The sequence below is a fragment of the Triticum aestivum genome, chromosome 5A (assembly GCF_018294505.1).
Source record: "Triticum aestivum cultivar Chinese Spring chromosome 5A, IWGSC CS RefSeq v2.1, whole genome shotgun sequence".
NCBI lineage: Eukaryota > Viridiplantae > Streptophyta > Magnoliopsida > Poales > Poaceae > Triticum > Triticum aestivum.
The window spans coordinates 322,714,223-322,732,452 of record NC_057806.1 but is presented as its reverse complement, the minus strand read 5'-3'; the positions used below and the strand labels follow the sequence as shown (position 1 = coordinate 322,732,452).

At 47.8% G+C, this 18,230-nt stretch overlaps 1 long non-coding RNA gene across 1 annotated transcript; it reads left to right on the top strand.

The window, feature by feature from the left end:
• The first annotated feature begins 6,761 nt into the window (after positions 1–6,761).
• On the top strand, positions 6,762–10,320 carry LOC123106865 (uncharacterized). The gene is made up of 3 exons (XR_006451531.1): positions 6,762–8,764; positions 9,518–9,608; positions 9,859–10,320. It is a non-coding gene; the product is annotated as an uncharacterized lncRNA (long non-coding RNA).
• Positions 10,321–18,230: the final 7,910 nt, after the last annotated feature.

The window sequence follows — 18,230 nt, the reverse complement described above, 5'->3', positions numbered from 1 at the left end:
CTAGATCCGGAGTGGACCGCGTCGCCCGAAGACGAGAAGCTTAACCCCGCCACGGAAGCCGCAGACTCAACGGTGCTCGAGCCACACACAGACCCAACATCGAGCTGGGCTTGTGTCACCAGAACCTCAGACTCGTCTCCGGCCATATGTTCCGGACCGTGTGCATCCGCGTCCATCGAACCTGATTGGGCGCCGATCTTGGAGTTCAACTCCGCGGACATCTTCCAGCACTCACCTCTAGGCGATGTGTTGAACTCATTGAAATCCCTCTCCTTGTCGGGGGACTCTCGGCTGAACTATGTCCGGCTCGAATGGGAAGCAGACGACGAAGAAATTTGTTTCCCACCCACCACCCACTTTATAGCCACTGTCGATGGTTTAACCGACATGCTTGATTACGACTCTGAAGACATCGACGGTATGGACGACGATGCCGGAGAGGAACAGGATCCACCACCTACAGGGCGTTGGACAGCTACATCCTCACACGATATATACATGGTGGACACACCTAAAGAGAAGGAGGCCGACGACGATAACAGTATGCCCGTCGATGAACCTCCCAAGCATCGGCGTCAGAAGCGCCGACCTTGATCCGGCAAAAGGAAAAACAGCAACATTGTCACGGACAATGATGATAATCCAGACCAAGCCGAAGACCCCGCAGACCCAGCGTTGGAGTAGGACGTGTGAGAGGACAGCGAACACAGTCCGGGGATGTTGTCTGACCACAGCGATGCCGAAGATAGCAACTATCAACCCGTCTCCGAAGAGGAGATCAGCTTGGGCCACGATGAATTCATCGTCCCAGAAGAACCATTAGAACAAGAACGCCTCCATCAAAGGCTTATCGCCACTACAAGGAGCCTGAAGAAGCAGAAGCAGCGGCTTAAAGCCGCATAGGATACGCTCAATGACAGATGGAATGAAGTGCTAGACGCTGAGGAAAAATATGGCAGTAATCGCCAAACAAAGAGCTATCCTAAGCGTAAGTTGTTGCCCGAATTCAACGACGAGGCTATCGCGCCTATACCGCTGAAAAACAATATGGCTGACAAGCCACATCGACCACCTCATGGTCGAGACAGAGCGGCTAGCAATGCCGCACACAAACCTGCACCCCCTCCCCGTAAAGGGAGGTTGCGGCTCAGGACCAGACACACGATCTACGTGAGGACCTGGACAAAAAGGCTGGCAAAACCAGGTCCATCTATGGATCTAGAGAACGTGCTCCTACATGGGATCACGATTATCAAACCAAATATGCCGGTCATTTACCAGTTCGGAACCAATACCGAACATTACAACCGTCGGACCCATGCCACGACACAGCCAAATACAGGGGTGCCGCACACCCCCTGTGCTTCACCGATGAGGTGCTGGAACATGATTTTCCAGAAGGGTTTAAACCCGTAAACATCGAGGCATATGACGGAACAACGGACCCTGCGGTGTGGATAGAAGACTTTATTCTTCACATCCACATGGCTCGCGGAGATGATCTCCACGCCATAAAATACTTACCCCTCAAGCTAAAAGGACCAGCTCGGCACTGGCTGAAAAGCCTCCCCGAAAACTCCATCGGAAGCTGGGAAGAACTTGAAGACGCCTTCCGGGCCAATTTCCAAGGGACCTATGTCTGCCCCCCGGATGCAGACAATTTAAGTCACATAATCCAACAACCCGGAGAATCAACCCGTAAGCTCTGGAACTAGTTTCTCACTAAGAAGAACCAAATCGTCGATTGTCCGGACACCGAAGCCTTGGCGGCCTTCAATCACAGTGTCCGGGATGAATGGCTAGCCAGACACCTTGGCCAGGAAAAGCCAAGGACAATGGCAGCCTTAACTACACTCATGACCCGCTTTTGCGCAGGCGAGGATAGCTGGTTAGCCCATAGCAGCACTAGTGATCCCGGTACATCTAAGATCAGGGATGGTAATGGAAAACCACGACACAACAAAAGCAAATGTCAGAACAATGAAGAAAGCTCGGACAATACAACGGTAAACACCGGATTCAGGGGCTCCAGACCCGGTCAACGGAAGAAGCCATTTAAAGGCAATAAAGATGGTCCATCCAGCCTGGATAAAATTCTAGATAGGCCCTGCCAGATCCACGGCAACCCCGCTAAACCTGCGAACCATACCAACTGTAGTTGTTGGGTCTTCAAGCAGGCCGGCAAACTCAACGCCGAACACAAGGGGAAGGGACCTCAAAGCGAAGACGAGGATGAATCTCGCCAGCCGAACACGGGGGGACAGAAGAAATTTCCACCGGAGATCAAAACAGTGAACATGATCAATGTCACTCATATCCCAAAGAGGGAGCGCAAACGCGCACTCCGAGATGTCTATGCCTTCGAGCCCATCGCCCCCAAATTCAACCCATGGTCAGCTTGTCCGATCACCTTTGATCGCAGGGATCATCCGACTAGTATCCGTCATGGGGGTTCGTCTGCCTTAGTGCTCGACCCAATAATCGATGGATACCACCTCACTCGAGTCCTTATGGACGGCGGCGGCAGTCTCAATCTTATATATCAAGACACTGTCCGCAAGATGGGGATAGACCCGTCAAGAATCAAGCCAAGCAGCACTACCTTTAAAGGAGTTATACTGGGCGTAGAAGCCCGCTGCACGGGCTCTTTAACATTGGAGGTTGTATTCGGCTCTCCTGATAACTTTTGAAACGAAGAACTAATCTTCAACATAGCTCCGTTCTGAAGTGGCACTACAAAAAAAAGACACATCCATGACATTTGGGCCGAACGAAAAAATTTCTGTCATACATATGACACTTCTATGACGATAATTGTGACAAAACCCGGTATCATCATAGATGTGGTGGGCTCCTACTTCTATGACAAAAAATCATGACAGAAAATGGGCTTTTCGTCCTGGGCGGGCCGGAGACGCAGATGCATGACATTCTTTGGGCCGTCCATGACGGAAAAAACCATGGTAGAAGCGAGGGCGAGGAAAATTTTAGGGAGTTCCCGGTTACGGTGGGAGGTCGGGGGCCGAGCGATGCGTGTTTCCCTCGTACACGTATGCGCGTGTGTGCGAGGCGTTGGCTCTAACTGAACTCAAGCGAGGCGTTGGGCTCTAACTGAACCTGAGCGATTGCACTGCAGGCTACGCGTTACTGAACCCGGGCGATCGATCGATGGCTGTTAACTGAACCCGATCGAGCGATTCCTTCGCTACTGCTGCTAACTGAAGCCGATCGATGCTGCCTCTGGATGAACAGTGAGCGTTGCGTGGGGGTTGGATGAACAATTCCCGGTGGGGGTGGATGAACAGGACCCCGTGGTGTTGCCTCTGGATGAGCAGGACCCCGATCGATCGAGCTGGTTGGGGCTGGATGAACAGGACCCCGTGGAGGGCTGGATGAACAGGACCACCCCGTGGAGGGCAGGATGAATAGTAGACGGTGGAGGGCTCGATGAACAGCAGCCCGTGGAGGGGTGGTTGAACAGGAGCCCGTGGAGAAGGCTGGTTCAACAGTAGTCGGTGGAGTAGCGCGCGGTGGAGGCTGGATGAATAGGAGCCCGTGGATGAACAGTCGCATGTGGAGGCTGGAGGAGGTCGACGGTGGATGAACAGTAGCTCGTGGAGGCTAGAGGGGGTCGACGGTGGAGATGAACAGTATCCCGTGGAGTCCCGTTTTGCGGTATGCCGCACCCCTCCCAATGAACAGGACCCCCGTTTCGACCGTAGGAGGTCCGTTTCGTCCGTTTTGCGGTACACCACACCCCTCCCGATCAACAGGACCCCCGTTTCCACCGTAGGAGGTCCGTTTCGTCCATTTTGCGGTACGCCACACCCCTCCCGATCAACAGGACCCCCGTTTCGACCATAGGAGGTCCGTTTCGTCCGTTTTGCGGTACGCCACACCCCTCCCGATTAATAGGACCCTCGTTTCAACCGTAGGAGGTCCGTTTCCTCCGTTCTGCGGTACACCAGGCCTCGTTTCCATCGCCTGTTCTGTCCGAGCCCTCCCGATGAAGACGACCACGCATTCCGTTCCGACTCAGCCAGTTGGCTCCCACGCGTTCCGTTGCCTCCCGATGAACACGATGCATTCCGTTGCCTCCCCATGAACATGACGCATTCCATTGCCTCCCCATGAACACGACGACGACGCTGTTTCTCCGTTCCGACCCAGCCATGTACACGGGCCCTGGCCGTACGTATGCACGAGTAGGCGTTCGAGACCCTGCCCGTATGTACGTACGTGGCCGTATTTTCTTTCTTGCACCCTGGCCGCTGTACGTACGTGTACATGCTACGTGCGCGCCTCTACTACGACACGTACGCGCCTCTACTACAACACGTGCACGCCTCTACATCGACCAGTATATATGTACGTACACGTTCGCGACCAGAATGACAACGCTACATACGCTTCGACCAGGTGGGTCTCGACTGTCAGGCACTTCCTTGCCTGCGAAGATGTAGCTGGTGGGTCCCAGCAGTCAGGGGGCGAATCGTTTTTTTTTTTTCGGACGCACTTCCTTGTGTGCGAAGATGTAGCTGGTGGGTCCCAGCAGTCAGGGGGCGAATCATTTTTTTTGCCTGGACGCACTTCCTTGCGTGCGAAGGTGTAGCTGGTGGGTCCTAGCAGTCGGGGGGAAACGTTTTTTTCGCGAAATACGGTGGCCCGTCCGGTGGGTCCCTGCTGTCAGGTGGAGGAATCATTATTTTCCGCGTAATAAGGAGGCACTTCCTTGCTGCCACCGTGGACCCAGCTGTCAGCCTCTCCACGTACAATCCACGTACGATGGAAGTCGTTCCTTGACCATGTTGACCACGCCGCGCCGAGAGCACCAGGGCGGTGGACGACGGCGAGGCCTAGGAAGGGGACGACGCGGAGCCGGTGAAGATGCGGCAGTGGATGCCCACGCGGAGAGGAGTATGAGGGTTCACTCATTCGGCTGCGGTGTGAGGCTGCCGTCGTCGCAGGGCCTGGCCAGCGGTGGGAATAGTAGGGGGCGGTGAAGCCTCCGCGGCAGCACAGTCGGCCACGGGAGGCAGGAGCAGGCGGCATGACCGACGCTGCTTTGGGCGGCTGGAGCAAGAAGACCAGAGGTTGAAGAAGCACTACGGCCGTTGGATGAACATCGTACGGTCACTACAGCTAGAATCGTTTATGTTGACTAAGTTGACAAAGCCCTTGGTATGTCAACTTAGTAAGCCCACAGGTCAGCTTCCGAAACGGTGCGCCCCACATGTCAGGGGGAGGAATCATTTTTTGGGCGGGTGAAGCTAGAATATCCGAGATTGAAGAAGAAGCACGGCATCCGTTGGATGGACATCCAACGGCCACTGCTGCTAGAACCGTGTGTTGACTATAAGTTGACAAAGCCTTGCATACGCGTCAACTCTGTTTTTTTAGGGGACGCGTCAACTTAGTAAGGCCAGAAGTGTGTGGCAGAGAACTTATAGCCTATTTGAGATTTGTAAGAATGTGTAGCCCATTTTTGAATTCTAATGGAATTTAATACAGCCCATTTACAGTTTGTTAAAAGTATAGCCCATTTCAACCAAGCGTTCAAAACAGAATTCAATAAAATTTCTCACATTTTGATGGGATCTGAAATATTTTTATCCTGAAATTTCTAGTCAGATTAAATACAATTTCAATATAAATTTATATTACGTAAAAATCTAACGAAACATTACGCTCGCAACAATTAATGAAATTAAAATTTTCAATATCCAAAAATAATATTTATAAAGTAATCACGTGTTTGATGCATTTTTTATAGTTACTGCCCAGTTTTTATAATTACATCCTATTTATTATTTCTTAAAGCTCATTTTCTTGTTAAGCCTAATGCATCCCTCCTAGGAAAGATTTGCAGCCCAGTGGGGCCGAGAATAACAACTTGACATTGCCAGGGTATTCCTAAAAAAAGGTATAGCTGGGCTAGCCATTTTCAGCTTGAAAAAAATTAATATCTAGGCTGGATATCTGGCCTGGGCTAGACGGGCCATAGCCCGCCTAGTTAATACCTGCAGCGATGTTTTCGTTGTTGTTCAGAGGAGAAAAATTAATATCTGGGCTAAACATCGAAAAACTCTACAGTGCTCACACCTCAAAAACACAAATACTGCTCGAGCTGCTTGGTGCCAGCTGTCGGCCACTTCTTGTGCAATTCTCTCATTTATTGACTACTACATAGGTTGACAATGGTGTGGGACCATGATGTTAGGAAACCAGGAGGAAGCAAAATAAATTACTCTAGCGAGCGCTTCCACCTCTGCCTCGTTGTCTCCCGTGGAAACCCCTTTCCTCCCTTTTTTTGCTCGGGCAAGGACCAATGCATGCAACACGTTCATGCGGTTATTAGGCAAGAAATAAAAGTGCTTTGCATGCTATGAATTACGATGGCCTGCATGGGTAGCTAATAAGGAATCTTCTTAACTGCTGTGATTAAATGTTGTGTTTAGAAGAGAGAAATATTCTTCTTCCATCAATCTGCTTGCACCTAGATCGTGATGCACCTTCTAATACGACTTATTCACCTATACAGAGAAAGTATAGTTTTATATATACTCCTAATGTCTCATGTCGTTCGTTTGTTTCCAGCCTTCCAACGATCTCCCCCCACCAGGCGATCTCCCTCCCACCGATTTTTTTCCTCCCTCCGAAAACCAAGACCGGTTTTCATTCATGCATCACGAGAACCACACGCCCCATGCCTAGAAAAACCAAATGAACCATTCCATCCTTCCATCGATCCCACCCTTCCATACAAAACACCAATCGTTCCATCCTTCCCTTCCATATACCAGAAGGGATCAAATCATATCGAATATTTTCATAACAAAAATCTTCCATAAACACCAATCTTTCCATCCTCCCCTCTCACGATTCTTTCCATACAGATGCTCCCTCCCGCATTCGTTTATTTCCTTCCAATTATACCAGGATTTTTTTCCAGCTTCTGTTCCTCAAAAAATTTCTCACGATCAAGGCCCCTGCCCTTCCTTATCTACCCACAAATCTCGTGCCCCTCTCCCAGGTCAGGTTCCGGAGCCGGGTCGTCGCCGCGGAGTACGTCGATGCGGAGCCGGAGGGCGCGGAGGACCGGTGGGAGAGGTGGAACGGCAACGGCGAGGCCTTCGGCGACGGCTCGGGTGTGTGGCGCCTCACTGTGGGCCACTGGGGCGCCGGCGAGCAGGAGCCAGAGACGGAGGAGGTGCATGAGTCCGACTTCCTGATCCTCTGCATCGGCAGTTTCAGCGGCATGCCCAACATCCCAGCGGTGTCCCCAGGCCCGGAGGCGTTCCGCGGGCGGGTGCTCCTGCATGGAGCTCTCCCACATGGCCGACGAGGACGCCACCGCGCTGGTTAAGGGGAAGCGCATCACCATCATGGGGTCCGGCAAGTTGGCCTTCGAGATCGCCGCCGAGTGCGCCGACGCCAATGGCGCGGGGACGCCGTGCACGATGTTGTGCCAGAACCCTCATTGGCTGCTACCATCGGGTACCTCTACATGAACCAAAGAACGCATTTTATTCTAACTGTTAGTCTGCTATATCCACGAGCTCACTGACGCCAGACCAGCAAGCAGCCTAGATTGAATGGCAGTGAGCTCCAAGTTCAACTGATTATATAATGCTGCACGTGATCTGCGCCACCCCCACACGATCCGCTACCATATCAATGATTGTGTATCTGTATTTATTTATCTACAAATCGTTGTACTGTTGTGCTTTTGTTAAGCAGATACATGCATGGCAGGGGGAAGTTGAGCGAGCATGGCAAAGCCAAAGATATCTTCCTTGGAGCTACCATTTAATTCATAAGATGTCAAGTAATAGCTTGAAGTTTAGGTGATAAAAATGCTAATATGATGATCAGGTCAGGTATAATATCATAGAAAATGTAAAAAAAATATCATTGGAGTTGTTTTCATTATAGTAATCAGAATGCTTTGTCTTGCACCATTATTTGTTGAACATCTTTATTTGTAGGATGTAGGCTGAGTTTCAGAAGATGAGAGTTGAAATGGCTGGAATGAGAACAAAAAAATGGTAGCTTGGTCTTTACAATTGCAGTTTCAATTCCTTATTTGAGTCTAACTCAGGTGTTTCATAGACTTTCCAAAATATCTATTTTTGAACCTTACTGAAGTTGGCCTCTTACTGAGGAAAAAAGTCTATGAATGGATCATCTGAAAAACAAGACGTTACAGTTCCTTAAAATTAAAAGTGAAATTGCTTGCCAAATACAGTAACAGGTAACTCCAATATTTGTTGGAATGAGATAACGTATGCCAGGTGAATATTTGTAGAGTTACCTGTTAGGGTTCTGTTTAGTCTGTTATGTTTCCCTCTAATTTTTTTATTGCTTAGCTAGGGTAGATATTTTTAGTCTGTTATGTTTCCTTGATTTTTAATTTTTTTGCTTAGCTAGGTTAGATATTTGTTTCCAGGTGTTACAACATGGCTTAGCACCTACTACATCAACGTTTCTCTGCTCCAATTCTTACCGTCCCACATCTCAAAGAATTTGTGTGGTAGTCCCTATCATGAAAAAAAGTAGAACAATTTCTAGCTTTCATATGCATTTGTTTATGCTGTAATGTTTAAGAATGAAGCATTGATCAAGGCCCCACAAAGGTGATGTAGTGATATCGTGATGTTCTATACGCTAATTGGATGCAGGTGACATGTCTCTCCTTTTCAATTTCTCTTATCGCAGGTTTGATCGGATGGAATTCACACACTTGGATCGAAGGATTTGTGATGTGAGTATATTTGTTCAGAAATACACATTTAAATTTGGTTAGTTTCGCCACACACACACACACACACATGCATAGAAATTTAGCATGTTCTTTTCTTCACGTAATCGTGTTAATAACAGGTAAATCATAACTTTGTGTACTGATGGATGCATAACATAATACGAGTACTTGTTACTTGAGTTTTGTTGACATTCCTTCTCCATGATGTTGTCCTGTCTTAAGTTGAGTTAGGTCAGTGGGTTAGAATATTAGTTGCATACCAGCAAAAATAAAAATCTTATTTGCACATCCATTATAACAGAACATGTCAATATGCCAATATGTATAAAAGAAAACTCTTGGTCTGGTGGTACGGTATTTGTGTTGCTCCATTTGTTATGATTAATTCTGTTTGAAAAAAAGCATATGTTAATTTCAAGTTTTGAACTAAGCGTTACAGATATAATAATGGGCATGGACAAACTTAAACGTCAAGATTTTTTTAAAGAATGTCAAGAATTAATAGCAAACTATCAGCCAGTTACCAATGCAACAATATATTATATTTTGGATTGACAAAATTATTTATTTTGAGCATGCATGCAATTCTAATATCCATATGCTGAAATTTTGTACTCGCTAAAACTTTAAACCTTCAATATTCTTCTGCATGTTTGCTTGGAATTATACTGGTCCATTAGAGCATCTTAGTTCTCATAAAATACAATATTTATTTTCCAGATATCTATTGATGGTATTCCTATATGTATGCAGATCATTAGTTGTCACATGGAATGGGTATGATCTACAAATTTGATCTGGGAATGAATGGCTATGTACTGGTTATGCCAATAGGATGATAAAGGTTCAGTGTATAGCCTGCATTCCTGTCTTGCAAGTTTAAGTTGAATTCATGTAGTAGTTATCACAACATGTATTGGCACTATTAATTTCTTAGAGTCTTGTCTTTGGTGTCTGCAATTTTTGTTGTTTTATGCATCTATTTGTATGATGCAATATGTTCCAGTTTTGGGAATCTTGTTGGACTTAGTTGGACAACTATTGTGATGTTGATGCACAAATACCATAATTTACTATTATCCGAATTGCTTTAGGCAAGGAAGAAGGTGGATGGAGCGCCGAGGAACATGATAAGGAAGGGGTCGGATGAGAGAGGAGAGAAGAGTAGGGTGAAGGACGAGATGGAGGGAAAGAGGGACAAGGACATGGTGAACGGAGTTTCTTGAGGCGGAGGGTGGGGGCTTCTCGGAGGAGGAGATGTTGGACTTCTCCTTGTCCTAGCTTGTTGCTGCCTTGCTGGGTAGGGGCCAGTCTGTCCTCATGAGGTTGTTGTCAAATTCCTCACCGAGACTTCAGTGATGCTGGGACAACTCAAGCATGAAATGTTATGGTAGTTTGTTTGGGAAATTGTAAATTCTTGTGCATGTGTGGTAGAGTACATTGGAAAATAAGGTCGGGCAGTGGGAGGATTTGTCAACCAGTTTCATACTCTTATTATAATTGGGGGTTAGGTTAGCATTTTGTACAGCAGCTCACGTCTAAAAGAAAATTTTAAGGTGCTGGCTTGTTATCCCATTTTTCATTAGCACATTGAACCAAATGCAAGTGCAAGCTTATTTTCGTTAAGTTTGCTCTTTCATTGTTCCCGGTTCTCCTTTTGCTAGGACGACAGTTTATGGAATATTTACTAGCTATATTTTGAATGGGAGTTGGTGGTCAGCAGTGGCGGTGGTGTCACTTGTTCTCATTTGAAAAATGGATGATAGTAATCATATAGAATTGGAAGCGTCTCAAAGTAATTTTTATGTAGCTTTGTTCCTATATCCAGAACTGTCTTTGCAGGAAAATATTACTGATCAGGATTAAAACCCACTACAAAAATCATATGATAAATATTTACTAATTTTAATATACGAGGTAGATTTGAGGGATGGGAGATTAGAGCAATATCACGCCCACGACAAGGCTGGGGGACAGGGCGGGTGTATATGATGCCTCAACCTCTTGTGTAGGGCAGCTTAGATACAATGGAGGCGGTGTAATATGCATGAGTGGCACGAGGAATCTCAAGGTACATGTTTAACTTGATCAGTGTTGATGCACTTGAATATTTATGTGTTGCAACATGTACGGGCAATGACCCAGGAGACATCGAATCCGCCTTCTTAACTCCGGAGGTGTCACGAGTGGCGCATGCCTCCTCCCCTTTGATGGCGGTGGTGGATCGACACAAACATGGGGGGAGAGATCGGAGCGGGGCGGTTGGCAAGGACTCCTCCTTGGCTGTCCTTTGGGAAGTACGTTGCGAAGGAAAGAGGGCGCCATGGCGAAGATGAGGTGGGTGTATCCCTATTTTAAAGGAGAGGACTCCAGCGAGAAATGTCCCGCTACAGCGGGAAACCGAGCCGGAAAAGGTGGGTCCAGCATACAAAAGGGAAGGATGCGTCGTGGGGAGGGTTTTTTGTGTTGGGACCGCATGTTGTAGATAACATGGCAGATAGTCCGGATAACCACATTTCTCCATCACATATGGGCTGGATTTGGGGAAGCCCGGATTGTCCATACAGTTGAATTTTGGGGAGCTCGTTGAGCGCCTGTTTGATATCCGAACATACCCGGACGTATGAGGGAGAAATGAACTTCGACCTTGAAGACCGCCCTTAGCCCGTAGCAACGCACGGGCATTCTACTAGTATATAATAAGGAGGCACTTGCGTACGTGAGGCTATGGACCTGGTGGGTCCCATTGCCATCCTCTCCAAGTAAAGTCGTCTCCTCGAGCGCGCGGGCTTTCCGCCCGAAATAGTCAGCACCGCCCACCCCGCTTCCCGGTGCAGGCGATTGCTCCGCCTTCAAACGACACAAGTGTCGTCCGTCCATCCATCTGCCGCCCACATTAATGATACGTAGTTGCCGAGGCGGATACTCCGGTGCCACACGTCCGTCCCTCCGTCCCCCCACCATTGCTATATAAACTGCTGCGCCGGCCATAGCCGCAGTCATCCGCATCCGTTCCCTTTCTCCTGTCCACACCACTACTGCCCACCATGGCTTCCTCGCGCTCCAGGGCTCTTCGGGACGGGCGGACGACGGACCACAAGGAGATGGCAACCATTGCTGCCGACCAGCTGGCCGGCAGGCAGCCGGAGGACGACGACGTCCCAATGGAGAACATGGTAGTCGGCGATCCGGCGCCAACCCCCTCCTCCGCGCCATCCTCGCCGGTGCATTGCACCATGACCATCGGCGAGGCCCATGCCCAATATATGGACAGTGTGAGGCAGATGCGTCGGGAGCAGTTCCGGGAGGCGCAGGCCGACGCCGCCTACAACCACCATCTCCTCGAGGAGCACCTGCAGGCGGAGGAGCAGATCGCCGCGGAGCGGACAGAGCAGGAGGCGCTGCTCGACTCGTACCGCTCCGCCCGCAAGGGCCGCCTCGAGCGCTGGCGGTACCGCATGCGGGTGACGGAGGCTACGGCCGCCAACAAAGAGGCTAGCAAAGAGGGCGATGAAGCGGGCGAGGCGCTGTTTGGCGAGATCGAGGACGAGGCCGAGGACAATGCCGGCTCCGACGAGTCCCCGCTCCGCTGGCGTCGATGAGGCCCTGCTCCGCCGAGGCCCTGCGGCGCCAACAACGAGGCAGAGGACACCGCCGGCTCCGCCAAGGCCCCGCCCCGCCAACAACGAGGCAGAGGACATCGTCAGCTCAGCCAAGGCCCCACCCTGCCGGCAATGTGGGGGAGGATTTCCACCGCTCCGCTGAGGCGCCGCCCGCCGGCAACGAGACAGAGGACATCGCCGGCTCCGCCGAGGCTCCGCCCCACTGCCAACAAGGCCACGCCACATAGAAAACGAGGAAGAGTAGAACATGGTAGGTCGCCGCCGCTCGGGTTCAAGTAAGGCCATCACTGCTACCCTCCGGTTGAAGCCAAGCTAGGCGGGTTAACCATTGACGGCCGGTTAGCTTCTTGGCGGCGACGTGGAGTCGGAGAGCTGTGCTTGAGAAGGACGCTGCTTCTACTTAACTGCTGGTGCAGTTGGCTGACTAACATGTGGGCCCAACAAGCCACATGTCAGTTACGCAACTGCACCTGCGGTTTAGTCACTGAAGCTTCTGTTCGGCTCAGCGGGACACAGGTGGGTAGCTTCGGTTAATTAATTATACCTCCAGCGCACCCCTTTTTAGTTGAAAAATGTATGAAATGTAATGAAATCCGGCATGTTTATATGAAATCCGACCGTGTATGAATGAATTTATTTCGATTAGTTTGAATTCCTGTATCATTGGCATTGGATGAACATGCAAAACAATACGTACTAGCATTATTCCCAGGGTGATCACCTCGTTTGCAGCAGTTTCACATGTACTCCCTCCGGTCCTTTCTAGTCTGCATACAAGTTTTGTCTGCAGTCAAAGTATCTCTACTTTGACCAATCTTATACGAAAAAGTATGCACTTTCACAATGTGCGAAGTAAAAAGGAACAGAAGGAGTACAAAGAGTTTGAGCAGCTTTTTAGCGTTTCTGTACATTGCCATCAAACACACAAGCCTGACAATTCATAGAGAACATTCAAAACAATCGATGATTATGCATCTCAGCGACTCACATGTCAGAGGCAATATTTACTTCACAACTAAAGAATAAAGAAAAAATTGATCGACGCTGCTGACAGCAAAGGGCGTCCCATTCAAAAATATCAAACGCATGTCTTGCTAAAATCAATGAGCAAAATTTGACAAGGTTGTCCCATTCCAAAATATCAAATGCCTACAATTGTGGAATGGGCAGGGTTTGCCATCAGTTCGGACATTGACATGGCACCTCGTGCTAAATAAACCAGCTGTTCTTTTTGTGCAATTCCACCAAAATCAACCAAATTCGCGCGTAGCTTGTATGATTTCGCCCTTATATGTTGCAACGCCTTGAACTTATCGGCACCTCCTTTCTTGTGGTGGAAATGAATGATTCGGTGTATTCATGAACATTTTGTGCAGTTCCCATTGAAATCAAGCTGATCACCCCTGTTTGCACAAATACAAAAAAGTGATTAGTATAAAGCAAACTGTACTATGAATTGACAGTTTCAACAGGCACATACATGGTCCATGTAGAGCACACTTTTAGAAAAATGGAACTCATCAGAAAGAATCCTAGAACAACATTGTACTCGCGCATCACAGCAAAAAAATGGAGATTTTGTCAGTCCTTCTGAGCTGAAGTTAGTTTGGTCTTGTGGGGAGTAATGTAACCATCCTTCAATTGCTCCTTCTGATGATAAGATAGACAGGGCTTCTTCATCCTGGCATAATTAGAACTAGTCACTTCACATACTCCATATTCTTCTTCAGAGGAAGATGATCCTGTTGTGCAAAGACAAGAGGACTACTAAATGCTAGCATCACTGTTTGCTCGAAAAAAAGGAAAGGAAATATTTAAAATAGCACAGATGAAGCACTTTTCAAGGACAATACCACTTTTTCATGACAGTATCTAAACAGTAGCACAACACCAATAGAGATGACAAAGCTCAATCATATGGATGAAATCAGTGGGCGAGTACCAACCTTTGTCAGGAGGCTTATTGTGTAGAGCATACAGATGAAGCAATTCTCCGGAACCATCTGTTGCTATCTACGGTGGTGGCCATGCTTACTATATACTCCTCGATTAGTTTAATGTTTCCAACATCTTCTTGTGCAGTTCCACTAAAATATATGGTATCTTCAAAGAAGATCCCTGTTTGCACAAGTAGAGATAATTACATATTACATTAAGAGTGGCATCAAATCAGTGGCAAAACAATTGCTCGTTCCAGCCATAGCAATAAATTAAGATGCAAAACTATATCATTACTTGTGTCATCACAGTTCCAGTGCTTCATTACAGCACCGGGAGTTGATTTTTGTTTTTCTTCTGCTTGTTCTTCCCCTTCATCACTTGGTTCAATAACAAACAAGCTTCGCCTTCAATGTAAGATTTGGCATGTCAATTAGGGAGCACAAGTATAGTACTAAACTTAATTTTCTGATGAAAGTGGCAAAATACAGGCCAGCAGTTGTGAAATATCCTTATCTTACCTCAATGGGATATTACGGTGCACATACAGATTGGAATTCTTGTCTCCATTTGTGCAGTTCACTAAAATCAAGCAACATTATCGTACAAGTAGCACAACATATGAATGCACACTGCAGAATCATGTGAAAGAAGGCTAGTACTGACCTCTCATGATGCGGAATTCAAACAACTCACAAGAAGAAGATCTGAACCAAATTCGCATTAACGGATAGGAAGTAAGATCTCCTCTTGTGCAGTTCCACTAAGATCAAGCAATCAAGCAACGTTGTCGGTGTGACATTTTGGTTGAACTGCATAAAACACTCTTAAAACAAAAGTGTTTTGTGCAGTGCAACAAAAGGTCACAATGGCAACGAGGTGAAGCAGATAACCCTGTTTACACAGAGGTGCAAAGGAAACAATTAGTGGTCAATAACGATGGATGACACAGAAGCCAACAAAAAGAAGCATATATCTTATCTAAATGGGAAAGAAAGCAAGACAGTAGCATTTCTCAAAAGGTGGCATTGATTAATATTAACATAGAGATTATATTAACAATAAAATTCGTTAAACATGTAATTTGCTTTTAACTGTGGCATTGCATCAATTTTCCAGCGGCATTATTAGAGGGTGTTTGTTTACAGGGACATTTTGGTGTAGGGACTAAAAAACTCCGTGTCAGTCCCATCTAAACCAAACAGGAGGGACTTTTAGGGACTAAAAGTGGGCATTTGGGACTAAAGAAAGAAGACCCCGAGGGAGTCTTTTTGGGACTTTTTCCAACAGTTGCCCCTGCCACGCATCGCACCTTGTCTCTATTAGTTCATTACTAGGGGTAACATGGTCTTTTAGCATGTCATTTAATAACCTCTAGTCCATGCTTAGTCCCTGGAACCCAGCATGTAGGGACTAGGGAGTTTTTAACCAAACAGGGCCTTAGATTAACAACAGCTAATGAGTTGCACGGGACAGTGGACGCACCAGCACCATGTGCATCTACCGATGTATTGTGGTCATGCACAGTCTGTTGCAGCAAAGAACAAACAACCAAGGAGCATATTTGTGTTGGTCCAAGTTTTGTTATCTTTAGACACCTTTCCCTATGTGAGCAGCAAATCTAGTCCTGCTCAAACTCTACAGCCTTGTCCCTTCCTTTCCTTTTTGAACTAGTACTTTCGCCCCTTCCTTTACTCTTTGAACCACGTCCTAGATTTATGCAATACAACTTTCCCCACTACTTTCCCCCATTCCTTTCCTCTTTGAACCACGTCCTAGATTAATGCTATACAACTTTCCCCCTTCATTTCCTCTTTGAACCACGTCCTAGATTCATACTATATACAACTTTTCCTACTACTTTCCCCCACTCCTTTCCTCTTTGAACCACATCCTAGATTCATGGTATAGATGCAGCTAGAGCAATGCATGTGGAGTAAGTAAATTATACCTTAAGGTTCTTGGGGCGTGGTTCGGTGGGCGACGGGACAGCGGCGAAGAAGAAGGGGTCGGAGGCCCTCCCGCGCTGCCGCTGGGTGGAAAGTGAACAGTTGCGCCGGTAGTCCCTCGCCGAAGGCGACAGTGTTAAGCCTCCTTCCCTTCCCGGCGGACGGATCCTGCCGGCTCTTTGAGCAGGAGTGAGGGGAGAGAGAGGCCAACGAAGTCTTGTTTAGATCTGGAGAGGGCGAGAGAGTGTGAAGAGAGCAACTACAAGCGCTGAGGCTCCAGCGGGAGAGGGCGAGAGAGTGTGAAGAGAGCAACTACAAGCGCCGAGGCTCCAGCGAGAGAGGGCGAGAGAGTGTGAAGAGAGCAACTACAAGCGCCGAGGCTCCAGCGAGAGAGGGCGAGAGAGTGTGAAGAGAGCAACTACAAGCGCTGAGCTCCAGCGTGTATATATATACTGGAGAGAGAGTGTGAAGCGTGCAAATCCTAGAAAACATTTTGACCAGTCAAAGAATCCTCCTAGCACAAATTATGTGCAAGTGTAGTTATCGAACCCGAGACCTCAAGTTTGATGAGCGAACAGGCTAACCAGCTACACAACCCTCCTGTTATGTTCAACGAGAGGGAAATAACCTTTTATACATTCCTGCATTCGTGTGACAAGCATGTCGTGTTTTTGTGTGTGTGTGTGGGAGTCATTGGGATTTCAATCATAATCGTGTCATGTGCCTTTGGTGGTAAGACTATCCACAGTGGTGCAGAAATAATGCAGCCTTAGTCACCTTACCTCTCTCCACGTAGTACGTTGGGTCCCACCAGTCAGAGGGTGAAACAAACAAATTAATAAGAAAAATTAAAAGCGCCAGCGGTGTATCTTACCTCACACATCTCGCTACTGCTCGGGAACACTGTCCAATTGATCCCTCTGTTCGACTTAAGTCAGTGTGCCGCTGTATCTCGTATACTTACTACTCCCTTCGTCTAGGTGTAATAAGTCACGTTAGAAGGTGCAACGGGACCAAGGTGCGTGTGTGTGCGTCTATGTGTGTGTGTGTGTGTGTGTGTGTGTGTTTAACAGCATGTGTGTGTTAGAGAGAGTGACAGATCGACCTACTCCTACAGAGAGATGTTGTGTAGTGTATGATTTTAGGCGCGAGAGTCGGTGCATCCTCTCGTTTCAGGGCGTGTCCGGTAGGGACATGCGGATAGCTGCCACGCCCGCTCCTGACCATCCTGGCCCACCCAAAAGCCCCTCCATCGCCCGCGCGCGCTTCCCGCCCGAAACGGTCAGCGCCGCTCCAAATAGTCGGTGTCGCATCATGCCCGGGCAGAGCGGACGCGACCTCTCACTGGCGCAAGAGTGATGGTTGCTTCGTCCGTCCAACTTACTACTGGGTCTATGTGATTTCGCGGCTCATTGGTCTTTATTACTAAGGTGGTAGGACTGCTGGATGTCCCACGCTTTCGGCGAAAGGAGGTAGGAGTATACTACTACTAGATTACAATTTTCTCCATTCTTACAGCGGAGGCGTGCAAGAGCAGTGAAAACACGCAGGCTCAGTGATTACATGGCCCACCTCACACTATCATCGTGCGACACCTAACTCTTTACATAGTACTCCCTCTGTTCCTAAATATTACTAGATGAGTCCCCGTGCGTTGGCGCGGAACAGCGGTATATCTCTCTGCGCAAAATTATCGATTTCATAGAACTAAAAAAACTCTATAACCGCATGACAAATGTGGTAGCCAAACTAAATAAACTCCCATCATCATTTAGATCATCCCACGTAAGGAAAAAAGATCAGCCAACTCCTACTGCATAATGGGGTTATATTTATAATGGGGTTATATTTTTCTTTTTGATATGTTAATGGGACTTAAAAGCTCACTTACATGCATGCTGCCGGTGCATGCTTGCATGCAGACATGTTGATGTGATTTAAAACCCACTCACATGC